Here is a 13,522-nt window from a genome sequence, read left to right on the forward strand (position 1 = left end):
AATTTTTTCAGTCAACCTATTTTTCATTGCTTCATGGTCCAGTCATTGCTGTGTAACTGAGGGCTGCAGTAGTGATAGAGTTGTTGATCAGATTTGTTAGCAAAATTGTTAACAGAAGCTTCTGAAGTGCTTGATCCCACTTTGGGAGTCTGGGAGATCTGCTTTTGATGTCAGTGACAGTGTAAACAGACATGTAATTTATACACAAAAAAGTCAATTTTTACTACTTTATTCTTTGAAGTCAGTCAAAATACTTAAAAAAAATTCTGCCTGTGTGACCACATCAAGGCCACTGAAACATTAAGCCTCTGTAACTGGGACAGCAGGTACTTAAAGGAAGGGAATAAAAATACTTCCTAGACATAGATAGAATTTTTTTGCTCCAGCAAAATGTAGGGAGACCATGCAATGATAGAGACATGAGAAGCAGCACAGAGGTTTCCTCCAGCCTCAGGGTCTGGGCAAGAGATGCTGAGAGAGGTACTTTTGGAGACACCAGCAGGTGCAAACAGCAGAAGATGAAGTCAAATAGAAGAAGTCAAAGCCCAGCGACACCCTGCCTTTCTCCTACTGGCTGCTTGGCCTGCTCTCCCTTTCTGAACCTCTTCCTTTCAGCTTCTCTCTGCACTCCTTGTTTTCTCCTCTGTCTTCTCTTTTCCAACCCTGACTTATTTTCTCTCTCTTTCATGATCCCTTATCTTGTGGAATTAACTCAGACTTTTCTGCCTTGCAGGGGCTGCTCTCTAAGTACCAACCTTTCCTCTTTGGCTGCCATCTTCCACTCCTAATCCTGTTTTTCTGGAGTAAATGTAGAATGGAGACACTTTAAGGTCACAGCTCCCAAATTTATCAAGTTAAGTTTAAAGATATCACCACTTCATCTTTTTGTTCCTTAGATAATTTCCATTGATTATGCTGTATCCTCGGTCCATTTTCAAATGATTCATTTAACAGAGGCTCACTAGACTTTTCTTTCATTCCATCCATGATAAGAAGGGAGCAAAATGTCTCCTGAGATTGGACTTGATCACCACAGTACAAGTTATTATTCAGCAAATTCAGCAACAGCATTCTATAATGTTGTAGACAAACTCAGTTTGTCACAATGCTTCATAGGTCTTGAATCACAAGAAACAAATGTCTTACCTTTCTATAAATACCATCATCCTTCTTTAGCCCATAGGTTCCTGGAAACATGAGTATAACCCAAGAACATGACACCCTTAGGAATGGGGTCAATACATTCTGAATTTCCTGATTTTCTGAAAGCTGTTAGTATTTTTGCACAGTTCTTCATACTCTGTTTCTGTTTTAGCTGTCCCAGATTCAACATTTTCAGTAGAATTATTATATTCCTCTTTCTCTTTGTACAGCATCTAGAAGAATGGGGAGGCCATTTCTAGCTAATTCTCAATGATATTTCCTATTCTCAATGATATTGCCTACTTTTAACAAGATACTACTGAGACGTCTTAATATAATTCAGTTTTAAATACTGACTGAGCCAACAGTCACTTAAATAGGTAACTCATTGCGGTGTTATTTGTCAAAAAGAAGAATTTTTAACCACTTCCAGTTTTAGACAGCTTATTATTCTTCATGTTAAACAGTTGCTTTACTTGATCCTATAGACTTCCAATATAATTGCAATGCACTGACTTTTATGAATGCCTAGAACTTTATGTTGAAAGTAATTGGCAGCTAGCAAACCAGTATCGGGGAAATTTTCAACATCTTAGAGGTGGTTAGGAGGAAACCTATTTCCTCAAATAATAAGACTGCATGTGCTGTCACTCATCAACCTCCTAGCACTTAATCAGATACCAAGCAAAGTTTTTCAATAAGTTCTTCAAAGCGGTTATGGTTAGGCTGGTCAGTTTTGACTTTTATATAATCTCCTGTGGAACTTCGGCATTTCTCTAAGCATGGGGAGGTGATAACTTCTGTTAGTGCCTTCACAGAAAACTACACCAATGCACGGCTTTGCAGAAGGTCGACTGAAGAACTGGCAGCCATGATGAACACTTCTCCTGGACCGTAAAGTGCTCCTTGCTTAAGTCTGTGCTGCATTCATAAGAACTCAATGAATTGGGAGTGTTTTTTATTTTTGCAACTTTTAAATGTCCATTAAAATAGAATATGTAGTATTTCACTTTCTAAGTGTCTGAAATAATTCCTAAGCTGCTTTTCTCTGTGTATTCTGAATTTCAAAAAGGACTGATATGACTAAGAGTCACATAATGCTTCTTCAGGGACTCTAATTAGTTTGGCTGACCTCATATCCCAATGAATTCTGGCGAAAGCCTTTTCAATCCTTTTCCCAGAGGTAAAAACTACATTTACTGAGCTGTTATAGAAGTTAAAATGCCCAATACCCTTTATATTTTTTTTATTCCTTCATGAATGGAACTTACATTAAGATTTGGAGTGAGGGATTATCCTCATGTTGTAGCGTATGATAATTTTACAAGGGAAATCAGAGGAATACACTGATCTGATCTCATTTGCACCAGGTTAACTTTGAAATAAGAGAGGTTGTGGAACTGTGTGTGTAAAAAAATCACATAGTGAAGAGCAGAATCTGCCAAAACCCTTTCGTACCCCTAGGCTACTAGTTCTACTGTCTGGAATTCCCTCCCTTATTACTGCCCTGGAATTCTGTTATTTTTACAGTGTTTGAGATTTCTAACTATAATGCTATTATAGTTTTACTAGGGAACAGTCTCCAGAGTAAGATCAGAGCTCAAGATTTGGCTGATATGCTCCACAACTGGCGGAGTTACTGAAATACAGTCAAATCTATTTATGTCAACTCTGCAGTTATCTTTCAGTTTCTTTTTGGTCTTACCTGGATAAATCTATATATTTTTTCCTCCCTTGATATATTTCCTCTCTGCTAATATTTTATTCTGTGGTGCTTTTTACAGTTTTGAGTTTTACTGCAAGAAAAGAAAGCCCTAGAGTTGCAAAATCTTTGCATAATCCTTATACATTTCAGTGGTCTGATGGATTGTATGCAACTGATAAAAATTAGCTCTGCAAGGAATACTTAACTATGTGAAATTATTAATTTGTATAAGGCTTTACAATCACAATGCAATATGTAACATATTCAATTCAAAATCAATATCAGCATGAGTTAAACCCTCTCCTTACCCCTGTGTATTTTCATTTGTCTCAGGAGTCTCAAGCAGAAATACATTTCAACAGCTTCAACAAAGTTGAATGAAAATTTGCAAACAAAGAGTCTTAAGAAATCTGTCAGCAATGATTATCCTTTTATTACTATTATTTTTTTATATTTTTTTTCTTGTGGATACAAGCGTTTTTAGTTCTAGCTAAAAAAGAATTATGTCAGTATTTTTAAGAGAGCTCATTGAAGACAGTGTACATCTGCAAGTTAAACTGGTCATCAGACATAAAAATATAGTCATTGAATTATCACTCTAATGAACTCATTATCACTCAATGAAAAGCAAGAGGTAGAATTTAACACAATGTTTTTTTTCACATTGATGTGCAACAGCTTTTGGTGGACAGTACACATTATAATAGTTTTGTTCTTTAGGGCAGGGTATGTTGTCCAATATGTCCCATGCCAAGCATGCCTTGCAAAGCGCTGACCTAATGGGCCCAACTCCACAAAGAACTACAGAATGTACTTCTGTGCAGAGACAGTCCTGAAGACCTGAAGGGAAGTTAATTTTTCAGATTTCCCTTGAATCACTGGAAGAATACTCAACAATTTGCAGGATTACAGACATGAAACTTGTCTTCATGACATTAGCCCATTTAAACGAGGCCTTATTAAAAGAACAAGAAAATATGTGATGAGCGGTGACCAGAATAAGCAATTGGAGGCTGCTGAGTAAAAAAAAAAAAAGACTAATTTTCATTCATTTGGTTATCCAATTCTTCTTTAACTTCAAAACTGCACTAATTTCAAAGTAAAGTGACATCAAAATTGTACTGTATAATATTACGACTGCATCAGGGTTTAGTTTTGTTTACTGCAAAGCTGAGAACCAAGCTTGCAGCCACACAAACCTGTGCCTGTTCTGAAAATTAAGGAACACTAAGGATAAAGGGGCACCATTTTGTTAGCTGAAATAGTTCATTGTTCTTGCATTATCCTGGAGTTTCCTGCTCTTGAGATTACACTCTTGACGTTTTGAAACTTGAGAGAGGGAAAAGACAAAGACATAAAATGGCCATCATCTGGGAATCATGGCATTCCCCTGAGATAAGGGAGACTGTGGCTTCAGATCTCCTGTCCTGCATGTGGCATGCTAGACACATTAAGAAGTGCTTTCTAGATCGTGGCAAAATTCCCAGATCCCAGGCTACTTGCTTGTTTCATTTCCTCTCTGATCCTAAAAGAAGTTCTATGCTGAGCCCATGAAAACCTCTACAGAAAACAGGTCTGTTCAGAAAAAACATATTCCAAAAAATGAATTCTTTATGAGCTTCACCCATGTTTCAGCTCCATCCGTTGTCACTACTTCATCTGTAGGCACAAAAACACAAGCTGGCAGTGGGTTGCCATGGGTCATGTGGGACAACTGCAGCTTTCCAAATGAAAGAGTGTTATCAGCTGCCATGGAACTGGAGCTCAGAGCTTTCAGAAGGCAGAAAGCTGTTCTGGAGTCTTGCTTGTCAGGAAGCTTGTTCTGGTGTCCTCATCAGTTTCAGCTGTGGGTGCACGCCTGGCTGGTGACTAAGGTCATTCAGGGCCTCCAAGCAGATGATTAGGAGCAGGTTTTCAAGGAGGCTGTAGGAAACGTAGGAGTAAATGGTATCGGCTATCTGGAAAACTTCTTGGCAGTATCCTTTGAAAGACATATTTCTTCTGAGTTTCCTGGGCTTGATTCTGATCTCAAAGAAATTGTGGCAGTGACACGTTGATTTTACCTTGGTGCCAACTACTTGAAACATGTCTTCTTTTCTCAGATTGTTTGATTGGAGGAGAGTATTTACATTTTCTCTTTCTCTCTTTTTTTTCCCCTAATTAAAAACTTCACTTAATCTCAGCACTTTGTATTTTCTAACCTTGCAGCTGCTGACACAAGGCCTGATCCTATGTTATGTGTACATAACTCCACTGATTTTCAGAGGTGCTCTTGATTTAGTGAGGAAATTCTGACTGTTAAACCCTTCTCTGCCAGTTTTTCCAGGCTGTGTATTCTTGATTTCTCCATGCTGTGACACATGAGTCACACAGTGAGTATCTAACAGGTTGCTTGTGTTGTGTCTGCAACAGAAAAAGGATCTCGTTGGTTTCACATGAGAAAGTTGAATCCTAAATTTGGCTGGAAAAAAATTAAAAGCATAAAAACTACCACCAGATAAAACACAATGAGCATATTCTTTTCTTCTAAAAGATTTATTTATCCAAATAAGCCATAGTTTGCAAAGACACTTGTATTTTTTTCATATTTAAATTGGGTTGCCTTGAATAAAAGCCATCTTACGAAGGAAAAAGAAGTCAGAAAAACAAGTCTGACCTTGAACAAATTTGATGTGGTAGTGATTCACTCTAGAGTCATCTTAGTCAGATAGTCAACATCAGCTAATCATAATCTCATGATTATTGCATGTAAGTGTGAATGTATTGATATAAATATATATGTATTTATGTATGAAAGCTCATGCCAGAATTAGAGAAGAATGCAGCATTTCCCCTGCTTGAGACATTAGTCCGTAAGACTTTGTTCAAGGAAGATCTTCAAAGTGCATGTAGTAATTCTAAGGACTTTCCTAAGTCTGAGAGCACTTGTGTGCTTTTCTAAACAGAGCTGCCAGAATTTATTTTTTCCCATTTTGGAATCCTTAGAAAGGGTCCAAGTAGTACCAGCTCAGCCTCACTGCAGAACTTCATCTCTGCCTACATCTAGTGAAGTCCCAGGTTTTCTTTAAACTCTTGAAATGCTGTACTGAATACAGAAACCAAAGCAGAGTTTGACTTCTGTATCTATGGAAGTTGTCAATAGAATGTGATTGGCAGATACAGAAAGTATCACTTATTTAGAAGGGGTTTATTAAATACTTGCTCAAAAAAGCTGCATATGAGGAGACCTACATTGTGAGCCATGAAAGTAGAACAGGCTCTTCTGCCATGTTTTTTAGTCTGGGACAAGATGAGAGGTGCTGGGGGGCCTGTGGGGCTACCCTGCCTACCACTGCACACCTGCAACAAGGGCAAAAGGGGGTGTTATGAAAGCCCGAGGGAGAGAGGGAAATAAAATCATTTGTCCCTGTGTGAAAATAGAAAGCAGCAAAAGATAGTTGTGCTGAGTGTGTTTCCACATGTCACTTTATGAGCTTTAAGCAATCTAAGTAATTACTAGGTTACAAACATTATGGCCCAAGTTGTCCACATTTCATCTTACCACCTTGTTTTTCAAAGAGATTCAAAACCAGACAGAACATACTATTCCTCCCCACTCAGTAATGTTTATGTTTAGAAATGAGATTAGCAATCTTCAAGTGAAAGAGAGTCGTATTTCAGGGAGATAAAATTGCTTATTAAACCACCCTTCATTCAAATTGACTGGCCAAACCCTCAGTGTTGCAAACTGCAAACATTTCTCTTAGCTTAGAGTTTTTTGCTACTTTCACTGCTGCAATAGCCAAGCTATCGTTAGGCAATAAAGGTAAGAGTATAAGCATATGAGTGACTGTGTAAGGAACAGATAATACTCTATACAAATCTTCCTTTAAATTCTACCAGTAAATGCAACATGTTGTCTCACATGTTTGTTCTTTGGTCAAAGTTTGTCTTTGATTCACACTGCTTTCCAGAAATGTTTTTTTTTTTGTTGTTTTTCAAGAATCCTGAAGCAATCTATCAAAATGATTTTTTTTTTTTCCCTAAGAAAATTCCCTTTAGAAAGAAGGAAGTAGAAGAGAACAAAGGCAAACAGCCTGTGACAATGACTCATTATGTTCCTTATAAATTATAGCTGTGAAGTCAATGCAAATTGTTTCTCACAGTTTCAAAACCCACTATAAGACAATAACTTAGGGCTATAGAAAGAGAGATTTCACCTAGAGAAATAAAGGTTTTTTTTTTTTTTCCTGTAAACATAGAGTAGTGTGCAACAAACATTAGTTATTTGGAAAGCACTTGAAGATCTACTAGTAGATTAATTTCATGTTGTAGCATGCAAAACTAAAACAGAATCAAACTCTTGAACTTGTAGCTCTTGTGGTATTTGTTAAGACTGAAACTTCTGTAATCTGTTTGGCAAGCTACCACTACATGGACCCTAGTAACCCTATTCCCTAGTAATAGGGAAAAGGTCTGAAACCTTCAGGAAAGGTGACAGACATTTGACCTCAAGGGCTCAATCTACCTTGACAAGCAGCAGTGCCATCCCCTGTGCTAGGAGTGAACTTGGTGCCATGCTGGGGCTTCAGGAAAGCAGAGCACTTCAGCACGTGCTAATATATATAGCACAAATGCTTTCCTGGATGGAAATAGAAGGGCTTAGGGGCCTCTATGCTAACTCAGAGCTGAAGTGCTCTGTTGTTACTTCTGTTGAGAATGGGAGAGTATCCAGAGATTACGATGCACATTTGCTTTTGTGAAACTTGCCTACTTTCTCTACTTACAAAACTCTGCTGGCAGAGGTCATGCTGGTTTAGGGAGAGGTACATGGGTACTGTCTTTGTCTAAACCAGTTTGGGCAAAGTTGCTAAAGAATGTGGTGCAAGTATCCAGATATATTTATTTGTAGTTGCTGGAAATCCTGTGTTCTTACTCAGGAAAATGAAGATTGTTGCCATATCTTCACAGCTGCCTTCCCCAGAGTTAATGTGTTGGTGCAGCATCTCAGGTAGCACTTGAAATCAAGCCCAAGATCTCCATGGCAAAAAGCACAAACCAGTATGTACAGTCCTTGCTATGGCCTGCAATGAACCCATGTGCTCTGTAGACCAAATACCATGAAGGGATACCTAATGTGCAGTGACTAGCAGACAACGGCCTTGGATGAACTGCTCTGCAGTCACTGATGGTTGTCTCTTGCTCCTGGAGCCCCTTGGTATTCAAGTCTGTTAAACACGTCACTTGATTGTGCAATACAGCCACATCATTGACATACTGGAAATCTCTTTGTTTACAAAATCGTATTTTATGTCTTAATTCTCTTTGAGGGTGAGAAAACAACAGATTTGGAAACTTTCCTAACGTACTCCAGTGAAACATCCTAACTATCAACATGAGATAGATGAGTCACCATCAAAGTCACCATGTCTCCAGGCATTCACTACAGCTGTATTTTACAGAAGAAGCATTTTATATGCAATTGTGTAGGTGCATGTATAGATAGGTATGTAAAGCCCTGATTATGAATTCAGATAATGTGCTTTAAGAATGGATAAGAGTGAACTCAATCAAATATGTCTTTTACAAACACATTACACATTTACGAACACATTCTGTCACACAGTAACGTGACAGAATTCCTGTTCATTCTTTCCTTAGATGGATAAATCTGGCAGAGTTTCATAAGAGATATTTTCCTGTTCTTTCAAGAAAGGACATTACCTTTTACTTTATCTTTCCATGAAATTACAAAGGGTTTCCTTGAAGTCATGCCTTATCATGCATCCTGACCAGCATGGAAACACTCACTCCTGATCATTACTCATTAAAAGGGCCTTTGAGGAAATAGTTTGAACCTCTGAACTGGAGAAAACTGTTGGATACCTCTTTTGTACCTTATATGTATTTTTCTTGTGTAGCATTTCTAGAAACTCTTTTTTGACCATCTCCTCCTGTGGCTTGTCTTTTAGATAACAACTCTCATTTCCTCATTTGCCAAGAAAGTACACATATTTCTAAAGAGCAGGCACAATGTCTTTCACTTGTTTTCAGAGATAAATATCCTGATCCAATGGATTGGATTAAAGGAATATTATTTGAAGTCATCTTTCCTACAGCTATTAAGAGGAGCATGATGTCTCTACTAGCTCCCTAAAGTTCTGGGCTAGGTTGTCACTGCACCAATCCCATCTCATGTCCCACACCTTGTATCTGCATGAGCCTGTCTGGGCAGAGCCACATGCCGGATTCCCCCTGCCAGCCTGAGTAGTTAAATAATGCTGACATGAATTGAATAATGCTTGATGAGAGGTGAGACCCTGAGAAATCAAGCTCTTGGCACGTAAATAGGAAGAAAATAAGAGAATGATTTTCAGAAGGGAAATAATAAGATGTAATGTTGGAGTCAAAGGGACCATGAAACACAGACAGCATGTGACAAAACAGCTCCTTCTAATGTCGGTACTAGCTGTGGGTAAAGCACCTTCGACCAAGAAAGCTCCATGTCCCTACATCTGGGTGATAGTGAAGAGATACTGGCACAGAAGTGAAGGAGTGACTGCATCTGCACCACTTCTTTCTTTTGTTCATGTGCTTTTTGGCTGGTTTTTATTCTACACAGTTCCTGACCATCCCTTTGTACTTGACAATAAGTGGAAGAGAATTCAGAATGTGAGCTATTGTAAACTGCTGCATTAACGCTCCCTGCTGATGTAATATTCCCTCCTACAGTGTTTTGACAGTAATTCAGTAATTGTTTTCTGAGTTGGTTACTCTTTCTTCTGAGGAGAAAAAAAAAAAAAAGAAAAAAAAAAAAAAAAGGTTAGATACCTTTTAGATTGCAGTGCTTGTCCTCAAAATCCATCACTGAAACTATTTTCTCAGATTACCTAACCGAAGAGAGCTATCAGGTTTCAGCAGCTGGCACACAGGACCAAATCAGCTCAGCTTTGTCAATCCACTGCTTCAGCCATCTTCCTATCATTTCAGGAGTCAGTGGGGCAGCTGTGTTATTGGGATGTACTTTCTCTTTGGTTTTACTACATTTTTGCTGCTAAATGGAACATGTTTCCAGACAAAGGTTCATTGTTGCACTATACTCTATAGCTCTGTGTTGCTGCAATGAGATGGCTCTGCTCTAGGTCCACTTCTAGCACAGTCTCTACAGTCTCTCAGGAATGCCATGTTTATAATGCTGCCAGTAATTGGAGTAAGAAGAGATGAGGGAGTTTCCAAGGTCAGCTTTGAGGATTCTTTTAAAAAATTTTAATGACACTACCAGCAGCAGCTTAAGTTCATAATGAGTGTGTTATCATGTCCAGACTCCCATCTGCCATGATCTCATGATCAGCAAGCTGTGCCAAGCATAAGGGAAAGATGCACAGCTCTGATTACGATATGGAGAGCGTGTGACAATATCTCTTGGCACAGAATTGCAGAGTGTGCTAAATGCTTACTTTTTTTAACTTCTTTAATATGCCCTGGCTATGATGACATATGTACACATACTATAATCTAAACTCAAATGGTTGTAAAAATTGTTGAGTGAGTAAGTAAAAGACAAGAGAACACCTGGATCCTGCCCTTCACCATGTGTCTGAGTTTCACTGGAAGTAATTAACCCACCCCCAAGTGTCATTCACCAGCTCCAAGAAGTGTTCTCACAAGCTAAGTGAGGAAGTGAGGACTATATGGTAGTGTTTGAGGCCTTTGATGGCGTAAGAGATTCATGTTTGTTTTCCTCTCAGATTTGGGCTTGGAGCATCCTCCAGTCCTACGCTTTTCTCCTCTTTCTCTGGAAGTACGTCCAGTTCTATGACATATATTAATTTATCTTTTTTTTTTTTTAATGTGTACAAAGAAGAGTAATCAGTGGAAATGAAACAAAATAGGAAGAATTTTTTTTAAGAAACATGTCATAATAATACCTAGACAGTTTAAATAAGTGTCATCATAGCTGATTACTAATTTGGAATTTTTCTCCTGTTTTATGTGTTTAAGTTCATGCATGTTAATGAGACATCAATGTCTTCCATAGAAACTTTGAGGAATTAATGGAAGAACTAATTCTGAAGATCAGCACCTGTAGAACCTTATGAGCAATACTTGAAAGAAACACAGGGTCTTGAATGAATGAATGAATGAATGAATGAATGAATGAATGCACCTGGGTCTCCCCTCCTACAGACTCCAGGGAGGCAAAAAGGAGAAAGTGTTAACAGTGAAGGTAAGGAACAGAGGGAATGCAGGATCTGTGAATGCTAAGGTGGGGACAGCATAATGCAGAGCATAAAATAAAGGAGTGGGTATTTGTGTTGTAAATGTTCCGTGGTACATTAAGATCTCATCTCAAGGGCTGTAATACCAGCAGGACCCTGAAAGCTGATAGGCTGGTCCCATCTCTGTATTTCACCCTACACCTGCCAGACAATGCTAGTCTCAAGAATGATCAGCACGCATGCATTCAGCACATGTTTTTTTCCATTTTTACCTTGGTAGAAACAAAAATATGAATCTGCATTTCCACATCATTTAGTTGTCAAGTTCAGAGCTGCAATTTAGCAAAGTGTTTAAAAGATTATATAGTGAAATAGAGTGTGTTTGAATTGTTTCAGAAATGAGATCAAATTTCCTTCTACTTCCAGCTTTATCCTGGTTGTTTTTTTTTCCTCTGACATAATTACATTTATTAATTTTCACTTTTGTATATATGTAGGCTTTGATGCCTGCATTAGCACAGTAACTTCTTTGTTTAGGACTGTTGATTTGAAAATAACATTGGAAAACTAGGATTGAGTAACATTTTTTCTTATAAGTGATTCATTTTTCCAAAATACAGAAGATCTGGAGCAGGATTTTGAATGGTTTTATGGATAGTTTTGACAGAAATTTTATTTATGTTTTCATCATTTCCTCTTAACATTTTCTGAAATGAATGTTCTAATTTTTTATTGAGGCATTACTTTGCTTCAAAAGTTGCCTGCATTTAAGGTTAGTTTTTAATGGGATAAGAAAATCCAAGAAACAGCTAAAAATCACAAAGCTGAAAGCAAAATATCTCATTCTGAGCTGAATGAAAAGTTTCAGTCAATAGTAAACACTTTTGTTGCCTTGTTATTGTTGTATTGCCTAGCTAAAAGTGTAGTTTCAGACTAAACCAAAACAAATGAAAAAAAATTATCGACAGAATTGAAAACTGAACTTTTGAAAACTGTAATTGAAAGCACACAAGTAAGTTGGAAAGGGAAAGATGTATTCTGACGTTGATAATATACCCATCACTGATCCAAAAATTGTGGTCTACTATTCAGTGAAAATGAATGGGATTTATCTAATTTAATTTCAGCATCTGAACCTCTTCTGCCTAAGCCTAAGCTATGCCCTGTAAGTTTCTTTTATAGCCAATGACAAGAAATAAACTGTTCTCAGAGCCTGATTCACACGGACTTTCTCCAGAATCTTTTCAGGTTGATCTGGATCAGAAATTTACATTCCTTTCCTTTGGCTGTAAAACGATATCAGGAGCAGTGCAAGCCATGTTAAGCTGAACGGGATAAATTGCAACAATTATGTCTTTCTAAAGAAATGGTGTTAGTCCTAATGCAACTGAATTTTATTATATGGAATGGTTTTCATATTTCGTCAAGCATCTTTTGTTTTTTTACTTGTTTGTATGGACAATCAGGAAATCCAGATCCCAGCAAGCTTCCTAATCTCACAGGAATACAGAAGAAAAAGTACCCTTTGCAAGATCAGATCCAGTTCTACCAGACATTTTAATGCTAAGTCAGATCAGTGAAGTAATAATTAACTTTAATTGGCACACCCACAAACTGTAACGTTTATCCAGTGCAGATGAGTGATTTAAAAATAATAGGCATTCTTATCTTTAAATGAAGAGAGCAAAGAAAATGAACTTTAAGCAACATTTCTAATATTATCACTGCTATTTCTTCTCTGATCTGTATATGACTAAGAATACAATTCAGAATACATTCAGAATTCTGATCTGAATGACTAAGGCTGAAGAGTCTCAGCAGGAACTGGTGCTGCATATTAATTTCTGGTCCTTGCAGTCTAACTATATGCATCACTTATCTTTACCATGTGACTGTTACTATGTGCGATCATACTGGGTGTCAAGAGGTGGCTGTTACAGCTCTGGGGCAAAATGGACTTTGGGGACCCAATTAGTTCTTACCTGGCTCTCATGAATATGGAATAAAACTCACCTCCCCACTCTGCGGGATGTGTTTTTATTGTTCTCCTGCTCTTCCATGTGCTACAAAAAAGGCAGTGTATCTGTGTACAAGGAATTAACATCTGAGCTAGTCTTGAACTGCACAGCTCAGTGATATAAGCTCAGAAAGCAGTTTTAAATATTGCTTTTAGAACCAAACACAAGTATGACATAGGCAACCACTGAATAAACATCTTTACAGAAGAAGAATAATTTCACTACAGTAGTGAATGAAGTGTGATGGGTCTTCACAAGGATCTCTGGTGGCAGAAATTTACCACTGGATATAAAAAGATGGGACATGAAACAACTTGATTAAAAAAAACCCAACAAAACACAAAAAGAAAAATATATCACAGAATCAGAGAATTGTAGGGGTTGGAAGGGACCTCTAGAGATCGTCGAGACCAACCCCCCTGCCAAAGCAGGTTCCCTACACCAAGTCGCACAGGTAG

The sequence above is a fragment of the Meleagris gallopavo genome, chromosome 2, assembly GCF_905368555.1.
Source record: "Meleagris gallopavo chromosome 2, MGAL_WU_HG_1.1, whole genome shotgun sequence".
In the NCBI taxonomy this organism is placed as follows: domain Eukaryota; kingdom Metazoa; phylum Chordata; class Aves; order Galliformes; family Phasianidae; genus Meleagris; species Meleagris gallopavo.